At 37.6% G+C, this 27,563-nt stretch overlaps 1 protein-coding gene across 4 annotated transcripts in view; it reads left to right on the top strand.

Moving 5' to 3' along the window:
• The first annotated feature begins 2,423 nt into the window (after nucleotides 1-2,423).
• Nucleotides 2,424-27,563, top strand: part of gek (serine/threonine-protein kinase gek) — a 162,478-nt gene continuing 137,338 nt past the window's right edge. For 3 of the 4 annotated variants that reach the window (XM_065235686.1, XM_065235685.1, XM_065235684.1), the window contains exon 1: nucleotides 2,424-3,199. The gene's annotated coding sequence lies outside the window, so the exon portion shown is untranslated. Of the gene's footprint in view, nucleotides 3,200-10,565; nucleotides 11,730-27,563 lie in introns of those variants that run through there. The other variant, XM_065235683.1, reaches the window with a different exon arrangement.

The raw sequence follows: 27,563 nt of genomic DNA, 5'->3' as shown, positions 1-27,563 counted from the left end.
CAACTTTGTCTGCTGTTTAATCGGCAGATGATTTCAAACCTTAATATGTTTTCAGTGATTTATAAGTCTTGAAGTAGCTATTTATTTAAGAACAATGCATTACAAAATAGTTTTATGCATTTTGTACAAGATTCATCCATGCTGACAACAAATTTTCATGAAATCACATTGAAATTAAATAATTTGGCATTAATCAATGAAACTTTCAAGGGCTGTCACAGACTTATCACCGTCGGTAAGTGCTTATTCCTGCCACCAGGCGCACAGGAGTTTAAGTTGGATTTCTCAATTGTTACTTGGGAAACTTTTTTTTAGAGCAGCGACGGCAACAGGCAGCGTTGGGAACAGCAACTCTCCATTTCGGAAGCGGAGGGAACAGAAACTCCACTAAAGGCCCGCGCACAATAGATACGTTTTCGGGTTTTTTGACAGATAATGCATGCGCTAACTGTCAAAAAACCTGAAAACGTATCTATTGTGCGCCGGCCTTAAGCAACCCTAATAAAAATAACCATAAAAAAGAGCTTAACGACGTGTTCGGGGTATAATCCAAACCATTTGTGGGGTAGTTTACCTATCCGGGATACAGTTCGTTTATGGTATTTGTTTATTAGGGAAGACCAACGACAAAACTAGAACGGCAGGAAATAGGAAATTTCTCTCTCAGAGGGATTCAGCTGCTGCACTTTTCAATCTACACGGTGAATGAGAACGACCCAAATTTGAATTTAGTTCACTCATAATCGCCAAAAGTGCAGGAACTCAGCGACGAGCTCAGCGATGAGTAAATTTGCCTCATGTTTTCCCAGGTTTTTCCAGGATTTTCCAGGGAAAAATTCCAGAATTTGAGAAAAGTAAAGATTGGATTCACTCAGTCTCTTGGTACTACCAACAATCAATACGAAACTAACGATTTTAAATTGGCTCACTACTTGACTAGCCTATTGGTCCCAAGCAAACGATTAACGTACCCCATTCTAGTCGAAATTCTAGTACTACGCAATGTTTGTTTTGATTCGCTATAAAAGTTTGACAGATAAAATGAGGGGTTATTGGTTTTTCCTATGTTTCGAGGGGTGAATCGATTAGCTTGGGACCGAAGATAGTACCAGAGCTGAGCCAAAAAGTTGAGCACGTTATTCCGGGACCTTCTAGTCTTAGAGTTACCTCTATGGTACTACCATAGTGGAAACTCTAAGACTAGAGGGTCCCGAAATAACGTGCTCAACTTTTTGGCTCAGCTCTGGTACTCTCTTCGGTCCCAAGCTAATCGATTTACCCCTCGAAACATAGAAAAAACCAATAACCCCTCATTTTATCTGTCAAACTTTCATAGCGAATCAAAACAAACATTGCGTAGTATTAGAATTTCTACTAGAATGGGGTACGTTAATCGTTTGCTTGGGACCAATAAGCTAGTCAAGTAGTGAACCAATTTAAAATCGTTAGTTTCGTATTGATTGTTGGTACTACTGCGAGACTGAATAAAATTTTAGTCAATTTCCTCATTTTCCCGCATTTTCCGGCAGATTTTTTAGGTTTTCCACAGAAAACCATGAGACTAATTTTACTCATCGCTAAGTTCCTGCACTTTTGGCGATTATGAGTGAACTAAACTCAAATTTGGGTTGTGTGTTGAAATAGCTGTGAATATCTTAATATGGCCATGAGGATGCAAAGAGAAAGTCGACGAAGAGAATCTGTCAATGTCACTTAGGACTGAATGCATTGTTCAGCTTGATATGTACCACTACCTCTGAGTAGAAGTGACTCTTTCTCTGAGTTATTCTCAGTGGCCGTGTACGAAGCATAGTGGATATGACATTTCACGTACATCAAATATCGGCTTATTGTTTATATTCAGTCACTTCACCGAAAAATCCAATATGAAAGTGTCGGTGGAGCTCGTGCTCGGTACACTCGTTAAATTCGACACATTTTTATTGACGAATTTCTATGTGAAATTCCACATGATTTTTGTGTGACCACACCTCGGACCACACATAAACAGAATCCACTCAGAAGTACACATGATATTTATGTGTCAAATAAATAGTATGTGTCCGACACATGGATACCATTTGTTGATCACATTGCAAAAATTCATTGAAATTTTCTTAGTGTAGAATGACAGAATAATTTTCAATGGAGTGACCAATGAGTGACCGAATTCGGTTGAGTTTTTTTTCCGTGTAGTGACTGAATAAGGAATAAGCCGCCATGTTTCCAGCCCAGACTGACGTTTTTTAATGGGATTTCCTCGTAGGAGTAAGGAGTTCAGAAGTTTCGATGGCGTTAATACTACACATCTCTACCTAGGAGAGCTACTTCTGTGTGTGTGCAATCGTTTTATTTCTCTCTGCTGCTCTGACGACGACGAGCCTCGACCGTCGATCATTTTCATTCGTCGCCGAACCACGGTCGGGAGCGTGTGTGATTTTTCAGAATCGTGCGTCTGGTTTTGTGCGTTTCGCTTCTCATCTCTCACTTAGAGGTGGGTCATTTCTTTGAGTGAAGAAAAAAGTTTTATTTCGGAATCCGTCGCGGTGGACTCCATTTTCGGGCTTTCAGTTCGATAGTTTGTGAGACTGTTTTGGTATTGATTGTGAAGTGGACTTGTTTTGTGCCGTGGATTGCATGAAATTTTCAACAGCAAATGCGGTTTTGTGACGGTGAAAAAAAGTGAATAAAGAAGCAGAAGGGAATGCACACAGAGAAAAAAAAAGTTCCCACATCAGATGCCCAAGTGAAATCGGGAAAAATCTCTTCGTCTCGCGTTTCCACCCGCACTCGCCGTGCATAGCAGCAGCAAACAGCATCAACAACAGCAGGCATCACACAACGGGTTCTTGCTGGGTGAGTGGTGAATGCTGGCTAGCGAGTGGGTTCTTCTCACCTTCACCTAACACATCAACAAAGCCGTAGCGTAAAGTGAGAAAATGTGATACAAGTGCGTGTGGTAGTGTGTGAGCAGCAGAGAAAAAGACGGGAGAATGGTGTCGGAGAGAGTGAGAAGTCATTCATACGAATGATCTCGCAGGCGTAGAAATTACTGTTGGTGTGTAGTAAAAGCTGTCATTGAGCATTTTTGTCGAATTGACGCTTTTTCGGTGGTGTGTACTTTCTAGCGGTACTGTGTGTGGTGAAGTGTATCTATTGTAACAAGACGACAAACGGCATCGGTGAGCATACTCCAAAGGTGAGAGATAGTAATACATATTCCTAGTAGAACATAACATGTTTTCTCGATAAAAGCTTTGTCCACCAGGCTTACGTTATTAAATAAATAGATTACAAATTACATAACATAACACAATGTTTACCCTTCACATTATATTAAATATCAATATTTACTATGTCTATTTTTATCTTGTGATTTTAATATGCGGTTTAGAAAAAAAATGTATTTTATATGTATCTAAATTGATTGAGATGAATGCATTTAATTTCCTTCTTAGCTAAGTTACATTTTCTTAGCTTATTGGTATTAAAGTTGTTCTTATTTAGTTTGTGTTTATCACCCCTATTCTGTATTTCGTTTCGAACGAAATTCTCATACAAAAAAATATTTTTTTGTATGAGAATTTCGTTCGAAACGAAATACAGAATAGGGGTGTATGTATCAATCCAACATTTTACTGTGCTGTTCGATATATATAACAGCAGCGCATGGCAATTTTCATATAAAATGGTCTACTATGACATGCTGTAACTTTGTTCTCTTATGATCAATTGAGCTGAAACCTACACTACCCATAATCGCATATCAGTCCCATCTTTGCTTGATTTCCTATCCATATGGGACCGATATGCGATTATGGGCAGTACAGTAGAATAGGTGGAATAATGTCATGACATTTTTTTTAGAAAAAAAGTTTCGTGACCACCTCTGCTTGTAATGCGTTACTAGTGTACACTAGTAAAAATCCACACATATCTAATAGAAAATGTCTTTATCAAATGCAGCATAATATACATTTTTAATTTTTTCCTTGATTTGTTTTCCGTCGATCTTGTTTTCCGTGCTGAGCACCAATGCTACCGACGCCCACGTGGACCCTACCTATCGACCCATCAACTCATGAACCGGGGACCAACGGCTTTACTTCCCTTCCAAAGGAAGGCGTGATCAGAGATGTTATGTCTCAGAACATCCCGGCGGCGCCGACTGGGATTGAACCCAGGCCTGCTGGGGTGAGAGGTAATCACGCTTACCACTACACCACCGGCGCCGCTAAAATATTCATTTGGCCACACATAACTAGAAATCACGCAATGAAATACAAATATTATCTGTCATATGAACTGTATGTCGCACATACAGGTGATATGTGCGCAGGAGAATTATGTGTCCGGCATATAGAAACTATACGATGAATCTAATTGCAAAAATCTATGTGTGGGACACATGGAAACAATTATTGGCCTTTTATCAGTGTAGTGACTATTGTACTGCAGTATTGTATGCTTTCGTAGTGTACAATATTGAGTTCTGTTAGCCGGATTTAGATTGTTTTTTTGTCAACTGTTAACCTTTACCTACCCAACCTTTCTCTCCCAAATAATTTGATATTGCTTCCATAGCATAAACGTAAACTACTTATAAACGCATAGCTGTCAAATTAAAATAGGAAATCTAGCAAAGACGTGACTTTTATGGGCAGTTAAGCATAATATACGTTTTACTCTTAATGTAATGCAACACGTTTCTTTTAAATCGTCAAAATCGGTTAATAACTGCCTCAGGCTTGTTTTACCTAGTGCACCCAGTTCCGTCCTTGCTTCTAATTAATTTAAATTTATTGTTGATTTGCAATTGATTTTTTTTTCCTCATTTATATGGCAAATTAGCCATTTAGTTTAGTTTTTTATTCATATAGATTAATTTGTCAAATATGCTATGATGTAGGGTTCTTGATTAAGGTGTCACCCAGCGTGAATCATTGTTTTCTACATGTCCGGGTGGTATGGCCATCGTTGATCTTGTTTCCGAATTCTCATATGTTTTGAGGTGTCGCATGATAATTATGTTTGGCATGATGCAGGTCTCTTCTAGTCTTAAGTCCGGTATTCGGCATAACATGTTCCGGCCATATCTCTAGAATAAGTTGACCGATTCCAAAAATATTCAATAGCGTAATTTTCGTTCGGTGGTACGCCTCTCAAAAATTTTCTAATTTCTAATCTCATCGAGCTGAGTTGAGTGGTTCATGACAAAACAAATGTGGTGAAACATACAAAACTTAAGATAATGATAAGAATTGTAGAAAGTTGCATTGTATTCCTACACTGCAAAAATAAAAAAAAAATATTAAAAAGCTGAAAATGATTTTTGTTAAACATTGAATTTTTGAAAATAATATTTTTCTATGGATATTCAATTCAATTATCTTAAACTTTTTTTTTACTTTTAAATTTCTGCACTGAGTACAAAGTCATTGCATGTGAAATACTAAAGGGTCAATGGAGCTGGCTGCACACTCTCAAATTAAACAAACAGTTTGTGGTGTAGCTTTGTCTAATTAAGCAAGTTAAATAGAGCGTAATATGATTTTGTTCGATGCAGACCTAGGACACGCAATGACCATTTACTCTAAGGTAGTTATGCACAGTAATTAAATTCTGTAAACTACTGTTTTAAGAACTTTAATTACTTTAATTGCTAGGCTGAAAAACTGTACTGTAATTTCAACATTAAAGTTCATTAGTTGGATGTACATTGCATGCATTCCATACATGTATGGAAAAACTAATTTTCATTACCCTCATTACTACTTTGAAATATAATAATTACCACACCCACTTTTGCACCAATAATGCCTCTCACCCCAAAGGGCCTGGGTTCCATCCCTGTCGGCGCCGCCGGGATTTTCTGAGGCATAACATTTCTGATCACGCCGGAAAGTAAGGCCGTTGGTCCCCGGCCATGAGTTAATGGGTCGATATGTAGGGTCCAGGTGTGGGAGCTGCCTCCCTGGCATCGATAGCATTGGTGCTCAGCACGGAATACAAGATTGACGGAATACAAATCAAGGAAAAATATATCCTCCACTCTGCACCAAATTTAAGGGTATATCTTCAGCTATAACGATTTAACTTTTGAACATGATTTTATAGTGATATTTCTTTCAGTGTATATTTACAACTTCTTCTCAGTCGTTGTTTTGATTATGTAATAGTGGTCCTCAGGAAAGCTGTAGTTTAGAAAAATTTATCTAAGTGCAGATAACAAGCTTACCAGTAATAAAGATAAATCAATCAATCAATTAAATTGTTATGGCGAAAAGCTAAGATAAAAAGAAGACCAGTTCCAAGCCAAATAGAAAATAAAATTAAAATTATGACTCGACCTTCTCCGATTTGCATGAAACTTTGCATAATTGTGTGTTATGGGCTATGGGATCTTGTTTTTTTTTTAAATAGCGTCTTTGACATTATTCAATAAATTGTAGCACAAAATCGTCACTTCTGAGACAGAGTTCCTAGTCTTTCTAGGAAAAATATACACGGTATTTTTTTTAAAGTAATTTTGAGTAAAAAAATGTTAAAAATGAGTATCTCCTATCTTCTTTATTTATATATTTATTTTAAATAAAGCTCATGAAAAATGTAAACTTTTGAAGTATTTAAAACTAAGGACAAAATAGTAGAACACCATCGTTTGGGCATATTTTTAAACTTGTTGACAAGCAGGCCTGAACATACTCATTATAGCTAAAATACTACTTTTCGAAATTATGAAACTATGAGATATTATAATAATAATTTATATGCAAGAAGAGGAGGTAAAGTTTGTTTATGACACATAAATCCCAATGTTAGCTCTTCCCATAATCAAATAATGAATTAGTTAACAAATTTCTTAGCTCATGATCTTTTCTATATTCGATGTTCACTCATACGTGTGGTTTACTGAGGGTTGCCCTTGTATGCGCTTAAACTAAGTCATAATGTTAACTCTTAACACTAGTGCACTCACTGATCGCTACCTGTAGCCATTGCCGCGGGCTGCCGTGGATAGAAGCCTTCCCGAAGCTGCCACCACACGGTCATGCACTTTGGTTCGTTCGTCTCGTATGCCGACAAGATATGCGCCTCGCACCCTTGACTGTGGCCGACGTATCGCTTCTGCCGTTCCGATGCCGGATTCAGCTCGCCCTAATCGGTGACGTCCGGAATCGAGTCGCTCCACCAGCACCACGTGAGCAAAACTGTGTATGAGAAAAGAAGCCCTACACGGTGGTGAATTTTTTCATCAAAACTTCACTTCTTCTAAAAGTGCGTCGGAGACTGGGCTGATCAAGACGAATACTTGAAATTTAACAAAACTTGAGTGTGAAACCCTCTTAGCTCTCCAAATGTAGAGCTTCATACTTTATACTAAACCAACACCAAAACAGCAGTATGTTTTGCTCAAAACGAATGATCAGAATGCCAACGTATACTTGGCCAGAATGTGTTCGACTCAGTTCTTGTTTGTTTTCCAAAGCGTCACCCACTACGGTGAACATTCATATGATCTTAAGCAGTATAGGCGTTGAGTTAAACTGTTAGATCTTACAGGTAACGAATATAAGCCAAATAATTGTCTGAACCATGGTATGGATTCAGCACACAAAAAACTCTCAACCGATAGCTATCGGTTGGGAGGTGGTCGTCCTAATGAGGAAAGAGAGGATTTACGCGTCTCCAATCACCATGAGTCTGTAAAAAGGATACATTCAGTGTTTAACGACTGAACTGCCGCGACCTTGATTTGCGTTGCGTTTGTTTGGTAATGTCATGATGAAGGCTCTACGACCGTGAAGACCTTGAAATCAATTTGAATCACTAGTTCCGACCTCGTGAATACCCAAGCCGAGGGCTCTTGGCTGTAATCGTCCTGCCTGTACCGTTCCTGCTTATTGGTCCTACTGGTGTTAATGGTCGTACCTTGGACCGGTGAATGGCTGCTTGATCAAGACTGCTGCTACGTGGCTTTCCTGGTTGCTTCATTGTCCTCCGATGAACTCGGATGATAGGGGAGGTTTCTATGCATGTTGTGGGGCCTCAAACCATATCCGCATCGCAGTTACGTATGTACATAGTTGGATCATATTTTTTCTTCCAGAAGGTCACAATTAGCTATTTTAGCTGTAATGAGCAATCGTCATGAGTGAGTACTATTCGTTATAGCTAATCGCTAATTGTGACACTCTGGAAGCGAAATTGACAGATCTTATGTGCCATACACAAACTTTACCTCCTCTACTTGCATCTTACATGTACAAATTATTATTATAATATCTCATAGTTTCATAATTTCGAAAAGTAGTATTTTAGCTGTAATGAGTATGTTCAGGCCTGTTGACAAGCTTTTTTATATAATTTGTGTACTGATAACAATTTAGGATGTCTCGAATATATTTTCCTGTGTAGAAATTACATAAAAAAACATACTAGCAAAACTTCAAAAAAAAAATTACTAAAAGTTCTAGTTCAACGATTTTTGTCAATTTTCAAGAATCCATAATGTTAAATATAGGCCAGAAGTTTGCTATTTTCATGTGTTTAATTTATTTTAAATTGAAGATAAACTTTTTAATATATTTGATATAACGCCTTTTTTTTAATTGCTCTCAAAATTACCTAAATATTTTTCTATGAAAAACTTTATCAGAAGTGACGTTTTCGTGCTACAATTTATTAAGAAAATACAATATCAAAATGGCAGAATTATTGTAAAAATGTGAATGATTGCCCACACAATTATGCAAAGTTTCATGCAAATCGGAGAATGATGAGTTTTTTCCGATTCGTCATTTGGCGTGGAACTGCTCAGAACAATAAGTTGAACTATTCCTATAGTAATTTCCGAATAAACTTTAAAGAGCAGTATGAGATCGAATTCAATTGAGCTCAAATTTTGGGAGAATTATCAGGACCTGATTTAGAATCGATTGAGCTTGGTGTAGCAAAAGCGTTATTTTTAACCACCTTATCATCTATGGTCTCGACAAGGACTTTTGATTGTATTGGTCGTTCTGGAGCAACTGGGTTGCCCCATATCATTGTTGATTTAAATAAACTATATGACAGCTTTTCCTCCGTGGTTTCTCTTGAGCAGGTTATATATAGCCTTATGCTCGCCGGGAGAATCGGTAGTAGAACAATTTAATGGAGGGCTGCAAAAAAGGGTCCATCAGCTTTTGTAAACAATGACTTCTCTAGATAATTTATAGAAAGTTAAGACGCCCACGTAAACCAACATCACCAGGCTTCCCCTACCCGATGGTTATGTTGGGTTGCATGAGCGTTTCTAAAATTCCTATAAATCATCGAGATAAGTCATTGTTTACCAAATCTGTTAGGCCCTTCTCCATCTCAGTACTGAATTGTTGTTTCAATTCAAAATATGCCATTTGACTTTTCTTATTCCATGGTTTATGCGTCTATAACTTTCAATAGGACCCTTCGAGAAGGTTTATTAAAACGAAATCAATAGTAACATAGGCATAGACGGTTTAAGTTAGTTCTCATATTTGGCATTCAAATGCAATCGAATTGATCATGTACCAACGAAGTTACTAAGTGGAACTGTTGAAGTCGGTACTTTTTTTCGATTTCTAATACTCAAAAATTCGACTGCTTAATACAATGTAATCCTCCTTGAAGCATATCAATAATTAGAGCGATGTTATTATGAACAGTAGAAATCGTCGGTCGAATCGTGTTATTTAACACTCTATTTTTTGTGAATTTCGATCGAACTGATTTGTTTTTTTTTACCTCATAAAACGTTTTACTCGGGACTGTTTCGGCTTTGTAATACACTTGAACGCCGAGGCAATGGTGTTCGTGAATTCTCTAGTTGCCCCGACTTCTAGTATTGGTACTGGCCCCTTCTATGGTTTGTTTCTCGTATAAAATACACATATTTTTCCACCCTGTTCGCCGTAGTAGCAGCAGCTCGCATCTCACGCGTTGTTCTTCGCTCTCACCGATCAAAGTATATTAAAGCACAGGTATAATATTCGCTACAATGTTGACGTAGTGGTGCGTAGAAGCAAAAAATAATGTTGAAGATTTTGTGCAAATTTATGAGATTAGAGCAGTTTTGCTAAATGAAAGGAAATTGGAAAAGTTTTTCGTTTTAGGTATTCAGCTATTATTGCATGTTAATCTAGCATGAACATTAGTTTGCGTTTATATGTGACCGTAGTTAAAAAGCTTAAGACATTACGTTTCGAAGAATTTAACACAAATTAGATTTTTTTTATTTGCTAGGCATATGTTCCAAAATGTCTCCAAATTGGATTTGCTTGATTGATTGAAATTATCATTAATTATCGGCTTTACAGCAGGTTTGGAAAAGTCCAATCTTTCAAATGCCCAACAAATGTTTGAACATTTTTCACAAAAGCTCTGGAAATTAATAAAATCTTGCATAATTCCATACCACATGATGTGTTGGTGCCCAGACCACAGATGTGCGAAAAATTTGATATAAGTTACCTTCTCTTTAAGGTACCTTGGTATACGATGACGGTCTGCTTCTGGTCTACCATCATCATCGCATCGCCTAGAGTAGCGAGTGAGTAGTAGCGTAGAGTAAAGTATGTAGCGAAGCAAGGAAGGCGTAGATCCTCTGCATGCACCTTCCACTCGATGTATAGTCATGAAAGTACAACCGTGCTGTAAAGGTGAACGTGTGAAATTTGCTGTTTCTGCTTAGACCGCTAGCAGTTGTTCAGTTCAGTTCAGTTCAGTCTTTGGGGCTTATTAGAAGACGGGAAGGAGAACTGCTGTGGCCTCAGTCGTCGTGTGTGTATTTTCGGAGTGGGAGGGGTATTGGTAAATTTCAGTCTCAGCAGAGCAGCCGAACAGAAAGTAGTCCCTGCATAGAGCGCAGTAGGTATGGGCAGAGCAGTCGAGCGAAGCCAGCAAGAAAAGAAAGACGACGTCGACGACGAAGTTAGTCAGTATATTTGAGTGATTTTGGCTAATGAATGAGGTTTTTGCATATTCGATATAGAGTGACAGTGTGAAAAGAAAAGTCTAGAGTTATTTTTATGAGGTCGCCGAGGGAAGAAACACCGTGCTACAATGGACTGGAATGAGACAGATTAGTAGTTCCGGATTCCGTGTGAATTTCAGTTTGGATATCAGTGCTGGTAGGTGTGATTTTTTTTTTCCGGAAAATCGTGACTTCTGTCGCTGGAAATATTTGACAGGAATGGTGCCACATACGAAGATTAACGAGTGAGTTCCCATGGGAATGAAACAGACATTGGAAATCGATCAGACGGATAAAACGATTTTGAACTGAGAAAAGCATTTACTGAAAAATACAAGTTGTAGGGCAAACACAACTTTTCAATCAAGAAGTGAAAGATCCCAAAGTGATCTATTAATGTAGCAGCAAAAAATAGTGTAATTGCGAAGAAGACAACTAGGTAAACTGGCTAGTAGGAGGAAGAAATAGCAATAGTGAATATTTTTCTCGTAAAAACAGAAGCAAAGAAAAGAAATAGACATAGGAGCGCCTTGTGTATGTGTGTATCTTTAGTAGTGCCAACCAGTCACCATTAGTCGGAGCGCCACCACCGGAGGCAGGTTTGGGTCCAACCAAATAGTGCAAGTACTTACCAATAGCAGGGTGAGATAGTTGAATCCGCAAGCAGCCAGCAGTAGTAGTGAGCCGTGAGCAGTATAGGCGACATCACATCTGAGACCTACAAAGTCGGAAAGTGAGTGTGAACAGTGAGTTTGTGAGTTCGGATTTGTGTTTGTTTCATGCGAGATATAGTGGAAAAATATGAATGTATGCAGCGTAAGAATGAAGGTATCGCAAAAAGTATGAATAGGTATTATGCCTTTGCAAGAATAATTATACCGATCTACGGCGACGGGGGAACACCCTCACTCAGACGGCTGCCCAACAATTTACAGTACCGGTTTCTATAGAGTGAACATTGTGCGCCGCTGGAAATTGGTAAAAAAAGTGCACCAATTGATTAAACCTTTTGGAACATCTATTGAGTATGTCTCGCTCCAAAAAAGAAGGGGGGAAAGGTTTAGAAAATTGATAAGGGGCCGTTTTTTTTTTTTTGGCGGGCCCCGGTTTAATGTATGCCACATCAGGGTGTTGTATCACTATTTGTTTGAGTGATTTCCACTAGCTGACTATAGGCATTGTCCCAGTAAGGTATTATAGAACGAATGAACTTTATTGCCTTACTGGGATAAGTCATCCATACTTCTGAGGGCTGTATTAAACCCTTATCGAAAAATGTTTTCCTTTTATGAAAAAGTGCTGCATAGTTACATAGTAAATGTTCCGAGTTTTCACTCTCTAGGTTGCAGAATCGACACTTGTCATCTTCCAATTTGCCTAGCTGTTTTAAATAATATTTACTTGAACAGTGGCCCGTAACTAGGCCACTAAAAGTACATAGATCTTTTTTGGAGAGACTAAGAAGTCTTTGAGTTGCTCCTTTATTAGGTGATATAAATCTTTTGGACTGTCGAGCTATTTTAGTGTTTTTCCAAATGTTATCTAGGGGAATTTACGTATTCTCGTCAATCTAAGCAGCGTCCGCACTTCTATTAGCATTTTGTCAGCGTTACGCACATATATCACGTGTCTGTTTGTTAACATTCATCTGCTGCTTGCTTCTCTATCCATTCCAATCGACAGAATTTTTCAAACCGGTTTGAAAGCGATTTTACAACGCTCCAAACTTCTCAGGTGAGTGTGACTATTGTCGGCAGCCTCTTTTTCTTCGGCAACCTTCCCATTAGAACTGCGTGTTAACCAGCTGTTCTATTATCGGCAACTCGAAATCAGCCCCATTTTGTAGTGCGTATACTTAATTTGAAGAAAAATCTGGCATAATAGGATTGCTCGGTCGTACAAATATAATCAGATTGAAGCTGAAAGACTACAGAATCGTTTGAATACATTCAGGGAAGTGTGTTGATGGGAAAACATAGTGAAATTATCGTTTAAATTTTGGTTGCCGAAAACAGTCAATGGGTGCCGAAGCCAACATTTACCCTATCATCGATTTTTCCCAGTTTTTTAGTTCCATTTTGAGGGTACATTCTGAGGCCCAACAAAATGGTTCTGGACCTAGGAATGGTTTTGATGATCCCAATCTTGCTAATAAATCTGCCTTTTCATTACCTTCAACCCCACAGTGAACAGGTACCCAAAATAAGTTAACTGTACTATTTTTAGCCACCTGCTGTAGTAATTGAATGCATTCCCAAACCAGTTTAGAACAACATGTAACTGACCTCAATGCTTTTAGGGCAGCTTGACTGTCAGAGAAAATATATATATTTGTATGTTTGTAATTACGACGTAAACAAACCGTCGCACATTCAATAATTGCCTGTATTTCTGCTTGAAATACGGTTGGCCACTTACCCATAGATATTGATATGTTGACACCAGGACCCGTTACCCCAGCGCCAACTCTGTTGTTTAATTTGGAGCCATCAGTGTAGAAAATTACTGATCCTGGTTGAATACTAGGTCCCCCTGATTCCCATTCAGTGCGACTAGGTTCAGTGACGTTGAATAGTCTTTCAAAGTTATACTGTCTATTCATCCAGTCTTCATGAGTTAATAAAGAATTAATTTTAAATTCCTTCAAAATACTGAGATGACCCCTAAGGTCCCCATCAAAAAACTGTTTTGTTCTTTTTAACCTTAGTGCGTTTCATTCGGCTTCTAACTGCACAAATATATGTAAGGGAAGCAGATTTAGCATTGTATCTAGCGTTTTAGAGGGCGTGCTACGAATTGCTCCTGTGATGGAAATTGTAGCAAGTCTTTGCAACTTTTCGAGTTTTTTTTGAGCATATTTAACTTTTGTTTTTGGCCACCAAACTAATGATGCATATGTTATTCTGGGTCTTATTATAGCCTTATAGATCCAATCGATCATTTTAGGTTTCAGTCCCCATTTATTACCAAATGTTTTTTTGCTTATCCATAGGGCATTTGTAGCCTTGCTTATTATTTTATTCAAATGTAAGTTCCAATTGAGTTTGCTATCAAGAATTACTCCCAGATACTTAACCTTTTGAGAAAGGACTAATTTAGTATCCTCCAAGTGCAAATCTAGTATTTTTATTTTCCTTTTATGTGTAAATGGTATAATAGTAGTCTTATGAGGGTTTATGGACAACCCCTCATCTTTACACCACGCCATCGTTAAATTAAGAGCATATTGTAACCTATCTCTGATAACGTGTTCATATTTTCCACGAATAATGATTACTATGTCATCGGCAAAACCAATTATTTCAAATCCTTGCGCTTCAAGATGTAATAGTAGTTCGTCGGCTACCAGTGACCACAGCAAAGGTGAAAGAACCCCTCCTTGTGGGCAACCCTTCACGGTCCTTACCGTGACCGTTGAACTACCATGACTGCATGTTATTTCTCGTTTTTGCAACATTTCAAAAATCCAATCTATGATAGTTTTATCAAAATTTCGTTTTATCATAACGTTCCTCATTGAATAATGAGATGCATTGTCAAATGCTCCTTCAATATCTAGAAACGCAGCTAACATAATCTCTTTGGCTTCAAAGGTTTTTTTCAATTTTTGTCACTAGTGTATGAAGTGCTGTTATTGTTGATTTTCCGTGTTGGTATGCAAATTGCTGTTTATTTAATGGGATCGAATCTAAATACTTTGACTTAATATAATCATCAATCAATTTCTCTATTAATTTCAACATACATGACGAAAGGCTAATAGGTCTAAAGGATTTTGGACTCTTTTTATCCTTTATGTTAGCTTTAGGAATAAAAACCACACGAATTTGTCGCCAGAGTTTTGGAATGTGGTTCAACCGCAAACTGGCCCTGAACATTTCAGTTAAGCAGGGAATTAGCATTCCTTTGCTTTTTTGAATCATCACAGGACGGATTTCATCATTTCCTGGAGATTTAAATGGTTCAAACGAATTTACAGCCCATTCAACTCTTGCTTGAGTAAAAATCCGACTTGCTAGATCTTGCGTGTCCTGCCTGGCCATTTTTTGCCCAGTTATTTTTGCAATATCATGAGGATCCTCGAAAACTTCTGTGCTGGTCTTCTCTGATCCAGTCAGTGTATCTAAGGAAGTCGTATTTTCATTCAAGACCGGTAGAGATCCTGGAAAGTGTACTTGCATCATCAAATTCAAAGTTTCTGATGCATTAGAAGTAAAACTCCCGTTATCCTTTTTAAGAGTACCTAGACCATTAGAATGATCGTTTGACAAGACTTTTTGCAATCTAGCAACCACTGGAGTACTTTCAATATTTTCACAAGTGTGCTTCCAAGGGGCCGTTCATTAACTACGTAGACAGTTATGGGAGGGGGGGGGGGGGTGACAATTATCCACTACTCGTAAATATTTTAAATATTGTGTATGGACAATTGGCTACGCAGAGGGGGGGGGGATTCAAGAATCCCAAAAAACAGTCCCTTAACTTGGACATTTGGTACACAGTAAAACCTATTCAGTAATATCGCATTGAAAATTGTGCACTTCACCCATGTCGATTTGGATATCAAGTTGGCAATCATAATTAGAAAATCTTTCCTATAAATTTGACTTCGATGTCTGTGTTTGGGGAAGTTTGCTTTCGCGACCGACACAGATACCACTTAATTTTTCGTCAGTTTAGGTACTTGAAATGGGCGGCTGTGTTAGGGATTCCACCACGTTGCTGCCAATGAGCTTGGGTCTCACTGCGATACTTTTTCGGTTTTTTGTCAGTTAATTTTACTAGAGTAGAAGCGTTTCGCGATCTATCAGAGTGTGAAAATTAAAATGCCATATTCGCAGCAGTATTTGTATGTAGAAACACTGACTGCAACCACTTAGACGACATTTTCAAGTTGGTTGGGAGCAAAGCAAAAGCGTTGTTAACCAGTAATATTACCTCTTTATTTATGTAATATACCTTTGAATATTCGACCTCGTTGTAGTGCATTTCATTCACTACAGCCATTAAGTTATATTAAAGAAATTTACTGTAATAAAGCTACTATTTTCTACACATTTCCTAATCATTATTTTTTGAAAAACATTTCATTTTCATACAATTTCTTTGATTTTTATTACCATTCAATTCGTGAGTTCGGTAGGTAGGTAGTATTCGAGAATTATGTGCATGATTCAAATTAATATAAACGAATGTGCAGTTAGTTAATGATGAACAGCACATACTCGATACTTTGCCACCTGCGCAGTACTGTGAGCTACTAACACTTTCTTTAGAAAAAATAATATCAGTGAGTAAAGGCGCCGTCGTACTATCGTTTGTATCCGTTGATAAATACATACGTACACGTTGAAGTTTTTTTTTTAATTTATTATCTTGATATTAGCCGTAGGCTAGTTCATCACTTAACCATATTGAATGTGTCATAGGGTTGCGACGATTGTTGTTATTAGCTTGCAAGTGGAATTTCGACTAAACTTAGTGTCTTAGATTCAATCTCAATTAGTTAAAAAAAAATTCTGTAAAATGGTTCTATTTTTAAGAAATAAATGGTTTTCTGTGCAATGCAATTTCCATGCAAAGATTTATAAAGAAATTGCCTACATTTAGGCTCATCGATGAGTTTTATGAAATCTGATTTGAAATATTTTTGCCGAAAATACACAAAAGAAAAAAGGAATTTAACATTCGATTTGAATTCACAGATTTATTATAAATGCACTCGGAACAAGACTGGGAAGCCATTTGGGGGGTTGATCAATATCGACCCATGTCGATATTCTTAAAACTGACATTTTGAAAATGTCCTCAACATAAATTGTTAAATTGCGTTTGTTGAATCTGGGATATTCACTACCGACAAGCACATATTACTTTAATCTCTGGGACATTCGACTGCTCAGTCTAGGAAAATGTTTCCCTGAATAAGCAAACAAACGTAATGTTTATTGATATCTCAGTAAATTGTGTTACTGCGCTCACGGCTGTGCGCAAAATAAGTTTTCATGTAGAACGACAGAGTTATCATAGCTACTGATTTCAATACCCTTAATTTGTCAAAGTCGTTTTTTTAAATTGATGTCTATATTTACGTGAAGAAGGGATCAATTTTTGCCCTTATTACAATGCATTTCAATGAAAATTTATCGGTATTGATTCGCCGCAAATGCAGGGTGGTCACTGAACCGGTAGAACTGGGAATCAAAATCAACCGGGAAATAACCGGGAATTTTATTGGAACCATACAATATTTGTTTGTACCTATATTAGGCGAATTCTGTTAATAATTATTATTCTCTTAGTATTATCTTATATATTTCTTCAATAGCGGAATTTTTTACTTTTCCACAGTACAGATTATCAACAATTAAGACTGTGATTTATAAAAAAATAGCGATGTCTCAGAGCCTGCCATTTTTAATATTTTTATTCATTTTTGAACGTTGAAAACGAACATTCCATACTGTTACATTTTTCTGAAATTTCTAGTCCCATAATCTTGAACAGTTTTCTAAAACATGCATATTGAAATTTGTTCTCAATGACAGTATCAGTATCTTTTAAATTTTGGTTAATCCTGGACCATGAATTTCTATGCACGGAATCTTGAAACTTTTTCAATGTTTGAAATTACTAAATTATTTATTTAAAACTTATCTCGTTACACGGGAAAAAATACGATCTCCGAAATGAGATAAATGACTCATGATTTCATGAACACAGCGTATTTTCATGTTATGAAAATACACCATGAATAATATTCATGATATCATGAGCAACTTTTGCGTAACGCAGCAAACATTCCCAAAATCATGAATCATCCGAGTTGAAATCATGAGCTAAATTCATGGGTTTAACTTTTAACCAAAAAAATGTAAAAAGAATAAAATAATGCAACAAACTGGATTCGAACCAAGAACCTTGAGATCACTATACCCACACTTTGACCACTATTTTATAAGATGGAAGGCAAAAGGCGAATAAGAGATGCCTATGTAGTTCGGTTTATGAACACAGTTTGCCAAGTACGTGTAACGCTTTTAGCGGTCTTGATTCCTCTGCATTATGAAATCATGAATTTCCATCCCGAAATCATGAATCATTGTTACGATTTCATGGGATGGCTAGTTTTTTCATTTCATGATTTTTTATTCATGAAAATGGAATCGGATTTGTTTCCGTGTATATATTTGCAAATTTCTCAAAAAATTCCTTAGATTATTCCGAAATGTCTTCAGATTTACTTTTAATTTCAGAATTCTCTTTAACAAAAGTGTATTCTCTAGAAAATTATCTCTTCAACAATATCACGAAAACACGTTACGTTAGTCTAAACATGGCATAAATGTAATCTTATTTTCATAAATTATTTGGAGGATTATGCATATTAGTGTTCTGTTATTTAAAATTTCGAATAGAAATCTGCTATGTTGGCATGACTTAAAAAATATTAATACATCATATTCAGAGTTATTATAGTATTCTCCTTTAACTTATCAGAAAATTCCCTTGGAAATCGTAATTACCATTAAATTCGCTATAGATTTCCCTTGATACTCTCCTAAGAATTTCTTTGGAATCCTGCTTAAATACTCTCTTTGACACGCTAGTAAGAAGTTCTTTAGAATCCTTCTTAAAATTCCTTTGCGATTATTTTGAAAATTAGATTCCTTTGAAATTATACTCAAACAAATGTTTGAACTCAATTCTCTTTGAATGATCGGCAGGCCACGTGTGTATGAGAAAATATGCGAAAAAATCTACGGCACCGATGAGATTTGAGCCCACAAAATTGTAATTCTAGGATGAATTTGATAATAGACGGATCTGCTAAATTTGTCAAAATGCTCGTCCACGCAAACCTCAGCAATACCATACAATAATCGTCTACTTCTCTCTTCTTCCATGGAATGCACGTCTTGAAAGTTTCAAAAGAATTTCTTTTAAATTCTCTGTTTTTGTTTTATTATTCTCAGAATATGCTACTTTTGGTATTCTTCTTGTAATTCCCTTAAAGTTTTGACGTAGTTCTAGTCTGTGATTTCTATATGGGGATACACTTTGTAAAAATCAAAAATGGAACATGTAACGAAATTATAAAAGGTTTTGATCGTTAATAACTCAGCTGCCCCTTAACCAATTTCAATAATTTTATCACCAAACAATCAGAAACTGTTGATTTTCAACAAGAAACTATTGAAAAAGTGGTAAATGTCAAGCATTGTCAAAAAGCGTCAAAATTACTAACAAATCCACCAATTACGTACATGCATAATCTGATTCCCCAACACAGTCATCAGAGAATCGTTTCTAGGCGAAACATGTCGATGTAGCATTGCTGCTTCTCCGACACTGTCATTAGAGAGTCGTTAGTAGGCGAAACAAGTCGAAGTGGCTTTCGCCTCCGATCTTTGGGCGTGTGCGAATATGGAGGCAATTGCGAGAAAAAACTAAAAAGGGGACGAGCTTTAGCTGGGTGGACACTGATATTCTGCAGCCTGCCAACCTATCACATACACCCTGTCCAGCAGCAGACGGGCCTAAACTCTTGCGAGTGCCCAATCATTCAACCGAATAATATGGGATTGTCCGGTCCGATTTGCTGCCAGCTGCCAACACGTCATCATCATCTTCCAAAGGTTTTAAGCCTGTACTACCATCATCCCTTTTCAGGGCCACCAAGATTTTCCAAAAGAGTTAAATTTCTGAACATGTGCCAACTAAAATTCATATCAAAAGGTTCTTTTCAGGGCAATCATAGTCATACTAAAAAGTATAAACAGGGAAAACACCGCTCAAATTCCTATTCCTACACAAAACATAAGCTCCTGCTGCAGTTAACAAATAACATGTATTATATAAGACCACGTAGTCCTACGTCACCATTGCGTACAACTCCTTAGGGCTGTCCCTTGTAGTTTTTTTTCTGAAATTTCTTCGGTATTCCTTTGAAATTATCTTCCAGAACACCCTTTACATTCTGCTTATTATTAGCATTGAATTCTTATCAAAATCCTCTTGACATTCTCCTAAAAATTCACCTGATAGTCTCCTCACTCCCTTGCAATTCTCCTCAGAACCACATTGGAATTTAATTCAGAACTTCCTTTCTCAAAAATCTCAAAATATTCATGGAGTTCTGATCAGAACTATCTTTGATATTTTTCCCAGATTTTTTTTTTAAGAATCCTGCTCAGCATGTCTGTAGAATGAACACTTCAATTCATTTAAAATTTACACACAAATTCTATAATGTAAATTAAAAATAATAATTTAATTTATTTTTTGACGTAGGACTACGTCTGTGATTTCTAATGGAACATGTAACGAAATTATGTAAGATTTTGAACGTTAATAACTCAGCTGCCCCTGAACTAATTTTAATAATTTTATCACCAATCGATCAGAAACATTTCTAGCAATGCTTCCAACTGTTGATTTTCAACAAGAAACTATTGAAAAAAAAATACGTACATCCAAACAATGCTTCCCCAACAAAGTCATCAGAGAATCGTTTCTAGACGAAACATGTCGATGTAGCATTGCTGCTTCCGCAGCACTGTCATCAGAGAGTCGTTAGTAGGCGAAACAAGTCGAAGTAGCATTCGCCTCCGATTTTTGTAGTTTTCTGTAGTTTTGCTACTGAAGATGTTTTTTTTTTCCAAAAATCACTTCAATCATTTATACGTGACCATGAACACTTTCGTTTTTTGCTAAATACTAAAAACCGGTAAAATTTTGGATTTTTCACCGAGAAAAAAACGGGAAAAATGAAAACTCACTGGTCAACCTGAATTATTACACTAGGTTTAATGAAGCGTTTGCATTGCCGATATATGGGATGGCCCCCAAATTGTTCACAACCGTTGACGTTAATTTCATTTTTATAGTGGTAGGGTAGAGCTCTACTTCGTCGTAATCGCTCATTTCCGTTCTATCGATCAGAAAAGATCAATAATATCAATGATTTCACCGTGCACAAATCAATAATAGGTTTGTTCCGATGTGTTAGTTCATTAGCTACAACATAAATCCTATTAGAGCGCATTGTATGAATATTTTCGCTCATTGTTCTCAAAACAAAAGGTGCGCTCCTAGCGAATCCCCTTTTTCTACGTTTATCCGTAGGACGAAGAAAATCTAATGGCGTTTTAATGAGTTGGGACGGAATTGAAACTCGTAGGACGAATTTAGAATCAAGAAGCAGTATTAGATTTTAAACAATATCTCAACAATTTGTGACTCTTTATCAAATTCAACGGTACGTATGGAAAGGTGAAAATCCTACTAGGAATCTCACAAAATGGTTCTGGACCAACAAAGTCCATAGCTGATTCTTGTCCATAGCTAATCGTATCGGTCTTTACATTGCCTTCAATTCCACAGTGTCTGGGAACCCAGTACAACATTACATGATTCCTAGTCAGTTACAGTCAACGTGCAGCTACAAAGCATGCTGGGGGTGGAGGGCTTAATTCTTGCTTTATAAATTGCACAACAGATGATGCTTTAAAAAAATATTACAAATGATGATGATGTTTTAAAACCATCCTTCTTATTGCTCTCGGTCTCGTTTGAGCTATTGTATGCCACGAAAATATTACGGAATGATCAAACACGATTGCATCAATCCAATCCTTTTCGGTTCAACATTGTGCGGAAACCGGTATCATTAAGCAACGAACACATTCTTCTTGCCTTCAAAATTCTAAACAGTCCACTCGTCTTTTCATCTCTAGTCTCTCGATCAGATGATATGGCGACACACGCGGTCTATGAAAATAAACATTGCGCTGTTAGTAAACATCATTTATTATTGGGTCAGTCCCCATATATTACCGACGGTTTTCATTCGCTTTACTATTTTCATTTTTTGATGCACGACTAGGCCTCATTTTCAAACGAACGACCAAACGGTTGGTCAATAAAAGCACGAAGGAAAACGTCCACCATCCGGTCAGGCCAAAGAAAAGCGAAAACAACTTTCCTTGCTCCGTTTGACGACACAGCCAGCTGCGTCACATTCTACGTACCTGAGGAAGGCATTCATTTTTTTGACGTTCAATGAAATACCGCGTAAGCTAATGATTATCTCCGAGTGCGCGCCAGCTCGTCTGATCGTTAAATGAAATTGATAACGATGACAACAAATATTGGAATCTCTTCCGCAGGCTTAGATCCTGCAGAAAGATAAGGGTGTGGATCCTAACACATTTTGCTAATCAATCGGGTTTCCACTGAAGTACACAATTTGATAAGATATTAAACTATGCTACAGTTTAAAGGAGAAAAAACGCTTGATGCCTCGCTCTTGTTTTCTTAGTCTTGCCTTTCACCTAAATCCCACATCTAAGCAGTTTATTGTCCAATAATAATTTTCGAACCATTCTAATGATGCTGTGTGTATACGCAACAAGCGCGCAGTGAGCGACGATTGTGCCCATGTGAATTGGGGCGGTCCACTTTTATTTACGGAGTGTAGTAGCCCCCAAAGCAATTTCGCGCGTGCATCATAAACACTTTCCCACACTGACCTTCCGCGCCAAGACCAACCGATCACCATGATGGTGCGGTTCATGGATCATACTGTTTTGGACTGCGAAATTTTACACGGAACCATCGGTACCAAAAAGTGCTCACGCGCACGAAGAGAAGTATTGTGGTAGATATTGCAGCAGCAGCAGCAGCTCGAGGCGCCATTAAAGTCTATAAACGCGTGAAATAATATTATTTTTAAAAATGAATAAATAAACGCGGTGGAAACAAAGTCCGAAATAACCACACAATGCTGTTTCTCGAACGGTTGTGCGACACATAATCTCTACGACTACGACGATGACGACGATGGACGCGACGAATATTATTACACGGTCGAGTTTTTACCTTTCTTCACATGACTGACTTCATGGTACCACCGATTTGCGATTTTTATTATGTAGCTGATCTGAAAATTTTGTTTCTGTTCATGTTCTCTTACGTTTTGTTTTAAATTCATTTGGTTTTTCCAGGGTTGGAGGCGGATGATTAGTTGCATGACGGATTCTTTTTTTTTTCTGTGCAACCATCTCTGAGTATATTTTGAGCGATCATTGGTATCAGTATATAACCTACCAGGTGCTATAATGCACTAAATTTGTATTATTTCAGTAGCCTGAAATTGTTTTAGGGGTCTATCCATAAACTAGACATTCATCCATAAACAACTTCTGAAAATTCATATGAACCGTAAATCTTTGACCTGATTTTAACAGCTAGTTTTCCAGAAAAATACTTTGTTTCGGTCTTGTTAAATTCACAGCAAAAAATAACTTGCCAAACTTTTGGTGTGATATTACTTGCCAAAAAGGACAAAATTATCATTAATACAGTGCATGAGCTGACATTACGCATTTGTTTATTTTTGTGGCTATAAAAATTACATGAGATTTTCGACATGAGTGAATGGATGCAATATTAAAATTTATTTTTTGCTGTGCTGACCATTGAATGGACTTGGATGGCAGTGGGGACCTTGATACAAAACAAAAACAGCATTACAGAGCAGGGTGTTGTAAACTTGACTCACCCTCACTGACCATATCTATTGGTTGTAGAGGAACTGTCATGAAACTTAAAATTCCTAAACCAATTATTCTAGAAGTAAGGATTTTACCGTTCAGTTCCGGCTGTTGGAAGCTCGGTAAAAAATAACTGAAATCAGTGATACCTAGTATCTAATTATGTATACTTTGGATTTGTAAATATCAGAGCGTAAAATTATTGACTGCTTAGGCTGAGTGTGAAAGCAATGCTGTTGTTTCCAAACGGTAAAGGACGAGACAATGAAAGAGCCAACAAAAAATTCAATCACTCACGAACAGGTGACTCACACCGCTTGCCTTCGCTCACACAGCATGTAATTGAGGCATTTTTCCATAGAAAATGTACGCCCATTCATTCAAAACAAGTATTGGGTACCATCACGGAAGAATAAACGTGCGGACTGAGCTACTGACTGAGTGCTCGGCTGTCAGTGACTCGTTTACCTCTCAATCATTCAGACTCTCACGAGGCAGTGAATGATGAGGCAGATGGCAGTTCATATTAATATGAAAATGACTCATTGAACCTGATTATTTTGCGCACTGGTAAATATGTCATGGTATGTATCTTTAAGATTCTAGACATAGATTTTTTGAATAGCAATAAGTGAATGGTTATTTTCAAGAAGTTAAACGTAGACAACTTTTCTTGTTCACCGAGGAGGATTTTTTTCTAATTTCAGACCTTAATTAAAAAAAAATCAAGGACTTATAGTAGTTAAGCTATATATACCGTGCCGATTCAAATTTCGGACACTTAAACTCGAATTTCGGACACTTTTAAAAGTTGATTATCTCGGTCGAATATGATCCACATGTCTTGTAAATTTTAAATCTTTTTTTTTTTTTTTTTTTTTTTTTTTTTTTTTTTTTTTTTTTTTTTTTTTTTTTGACTAGTGCCCTCCACGATCATCTAACATTATTACTTTGTTTCTAACTGGATGTAATATTTAATTAAAAATGAAAGTGTCCGAAATTTGAATCGTCCGAAATTTGAATCGGAACGGTACTCAGTTATTTCTAAAAAATTTGAAATTCTGAAAACAAAATTGAATGTGCTCTGAAAAATTAAAAAATCATTTATTGCACTTCTGTTGCATCACAAAAAAAAAAAAAAAAAAAAAAAAAAAAAATTCTAAATGCAGTCAAAACCCGGAATTTGCTTTATCTACACCCGCGTATCAGTCCAATGTAGTGGTGTGTAAAGTGGTTCTGAACGGTCAAATAATGCCATTTTGATGATCCAAACATCGACTAAAATGCATTTATTGCACTTCTGTTGTTTGTACCACAAAAAGCAAAGGTTTTCTTCACACAAAATCAGATATAAATCGTTATTCACGGGTTCCTGACTGCTTCAAACTAGGGGAACAGGATTTCAGGCATTCAATAATACACTAATACAGTCAACTCTCCACAACTCGATGTCAACTAGCTCAATATCGAGGTTTATATTAAGAATGAATTTCATGGCTACTGTGATTGTGATTTTGTATGGGATTGTTATTCTATAACTTGATGATCCCTTCAATATCGAGTTGTAGAGATTTCACTGTACTCGTATCTGATAATTATCTCAACTGATGTACACATTCGTAAAATTTGCTCGGACATTCAGCAAGTAAAGTTATTTCTGCTGTCTGGAAATCCATATAACATGGGCTGTTATGCCATACAAGGATAGTTACAATATTTTAGAGAATTGTAGTGCATATTCAACTTTTGAGCTATAGCTGTAGCTTTTCAACTAAATTATCGTACCAAACGTATGATTGATTCGTTCACGCCAAAATCATAGGTATATTTGTTGTTTTTTTACTCGATAGGACAAAAATAAGCGCTTAGCCGCTCATGAAGTAGATACAGTGATAACAATATAATGTTAAAGGATGTATCAGACTCTGCATTGAAAAACTTTCAAAGTGGTGGGTCAATAAAATAAGAAACTTGTTTGCCTTTGGACCAATTTCCGTTCAAAGATATCAGTTTGAAAAATCTCGAAAAAGCCCAGATGGAAGCAGCTGGAGGTAGCAGCTAGGGAAAAATATAAAAAGACCTACCGTACAACCCCGTTAGTTTGAATAGCTAAAATCGCAATTAAACGGCGCTCATATAGAATTTGTTTAACTGGTATCCCTACACTGCAGTGTAACGCCACTGGGCACCACTGTAGGAGCGGTATTCTTAAAATAAATTGACATGTTAATAATGTTTTGTTGAAATCATTGGCATAGGCTGCAGCTTTAGAAAATTTGGTGTCTTAAGATGAATTGACCCTTATTCAAGTGATACTTTTGAGCTCTCAGTGATTAGTCTTCTGTTCCCACCCTGTGTATCATTTTGACTAGTGCCGGGACTCAAATTAACCGGATATTTTTAGTTTTCAATTTTAGTAAATTTAGGAAATTAACAGATCTGCCATTCTACATTCACATCGGCACCTAAAAACCAACTTTTTGACAAATATTTAGGACAGTTAAAAAGAAAAGAAATAAATGTGAAATTTCACTATCCGGATATCCGGATAGTTACTATCCACCTGATAACCATCTCAACGTTTTCTCAATTTATTTTATTTCAATATTGGGCACTGAATATTAATTGAACGATATTTCATTCGTATGAAATTAATTTTATTGAAAAAAAAACTTAAGTATCCTTAAGTAGATAGTTGAAGTCCCAGCTCTAATTTTGACGTAGAACTACGTCTTTGTCGACTATACTGGGGTGCAAATAAAAAAATATGTGTGGTGAAATAGTGCTAGGTTTTGAACGCTTGTAACTTTGTCATTTATAGATTGAATTAAAATCCAAGTACGCCAATCGATAGGATATGAAATTATAAATCTATTGAAATATTTTGTTTTCCAGTTTTCTATAAAACAAACTTTTGACAAATGTACAAATGATAATTTTATCACTGTTTTCATAAAATTAACGTTTTTCCCAAACCCAGTCGTCATAATCGAGTACCACTTGGTTGCACACCATTCTGCTTGAACCTGAAAAGATATAAAACAGCGCTGCTGTCGTGCCTTTGCTCATCATCAGTCCCCCATCATTCACTGCCAGACTGTTGAGCAGTTCAGTCGATTTGAATTCTCTCTAGTTTCGTTCGTTCGTTCGCAAGTCGAATTAGCTCCGCGTTGTATAGTGACGCTCTCGCTGACCCAGCCATGGGTAAGAAATCGCGCGGTAACGCGAGTGCCGGCTTACCGGGAAAACAGACTCTCCCAGGAGACGGCGCGACCACCGAGCCAGCTCAGAAGAAGCAGAAGAAAACCCCATTGCCCGTCCCGACAGGCGTTGCGGACCCGCAGCCGGGGCCTCCCGGAACTAAACGACCCAGACCTGAAGACATCAGCGCCACCGCATCGGCAGCAAAAAAGCTGCTGAGCAACAATCCGTTCTCCGCCCTGCAGAACGGAGCCCAGCCGCAGTCGGACCCTGAGACGGTGCCTAAAAAAGTTAAGTTGCCACCCTTCTATGTGAAGGGCTTCCCTCCCGGGCTATGGGAGCAGCTGGATTTCTACATTAAGCAGGGCCTTCGCTGCACCATTCAACGGTGCACGGAAGGCTACAAACTGATGGTCTCGGCCGAAAATCACTACAACGCAGTCCAGGCCCTCTTGGACAGGATGAAGCTGGAGTACTTCTCCCACGACGTCGAGGCCACCAAGCCGCTGAAAGTGGTGCTGCGCGGGCTCCACGACATGGACACCACCACCTTAATGGACGAGATTAAGGCGAACGGCCTCAAGCCGGTCGAAATCCACAAGATGACCCGCAGCAAGGCCATCAAGTATCGTGACCAGCTCTACTTGGTCCATCTGCAGAAGAACTCCACAACCGTGAAGGATCTCCATACGACACGCACACTGTTCCACATCGTAGTGAAGTGGGAGCGGTATAAGCCAACCCACCGTGGCGTCACTCAGTGCTCGAACTGCCTATTGTTCGGGCACGGCACCAGGAACTGCCGCATG

Source organism: Ochlerotatus camptorhynchus, unplaced genomic scaffold, assembly GCF_037179485.1.
Source record: "Ochlerotatus camptorhynchus isolate MF236.1 unplaced genomic scaffold, CSIRO-AGI_Acam_v1.1 ptg000503l, whole genome shotgun sequence".
NCBI classification, from domain to species: Eukaryota; Metazoa; Arthropoda; class Insecta; order Diptera; family Culicidae; genus Ochlerotatus; species Ochlerotatus camptorhynchus.
This window is presented reverse-complemented; position numbering and strand designations above follow the sequence as displayed.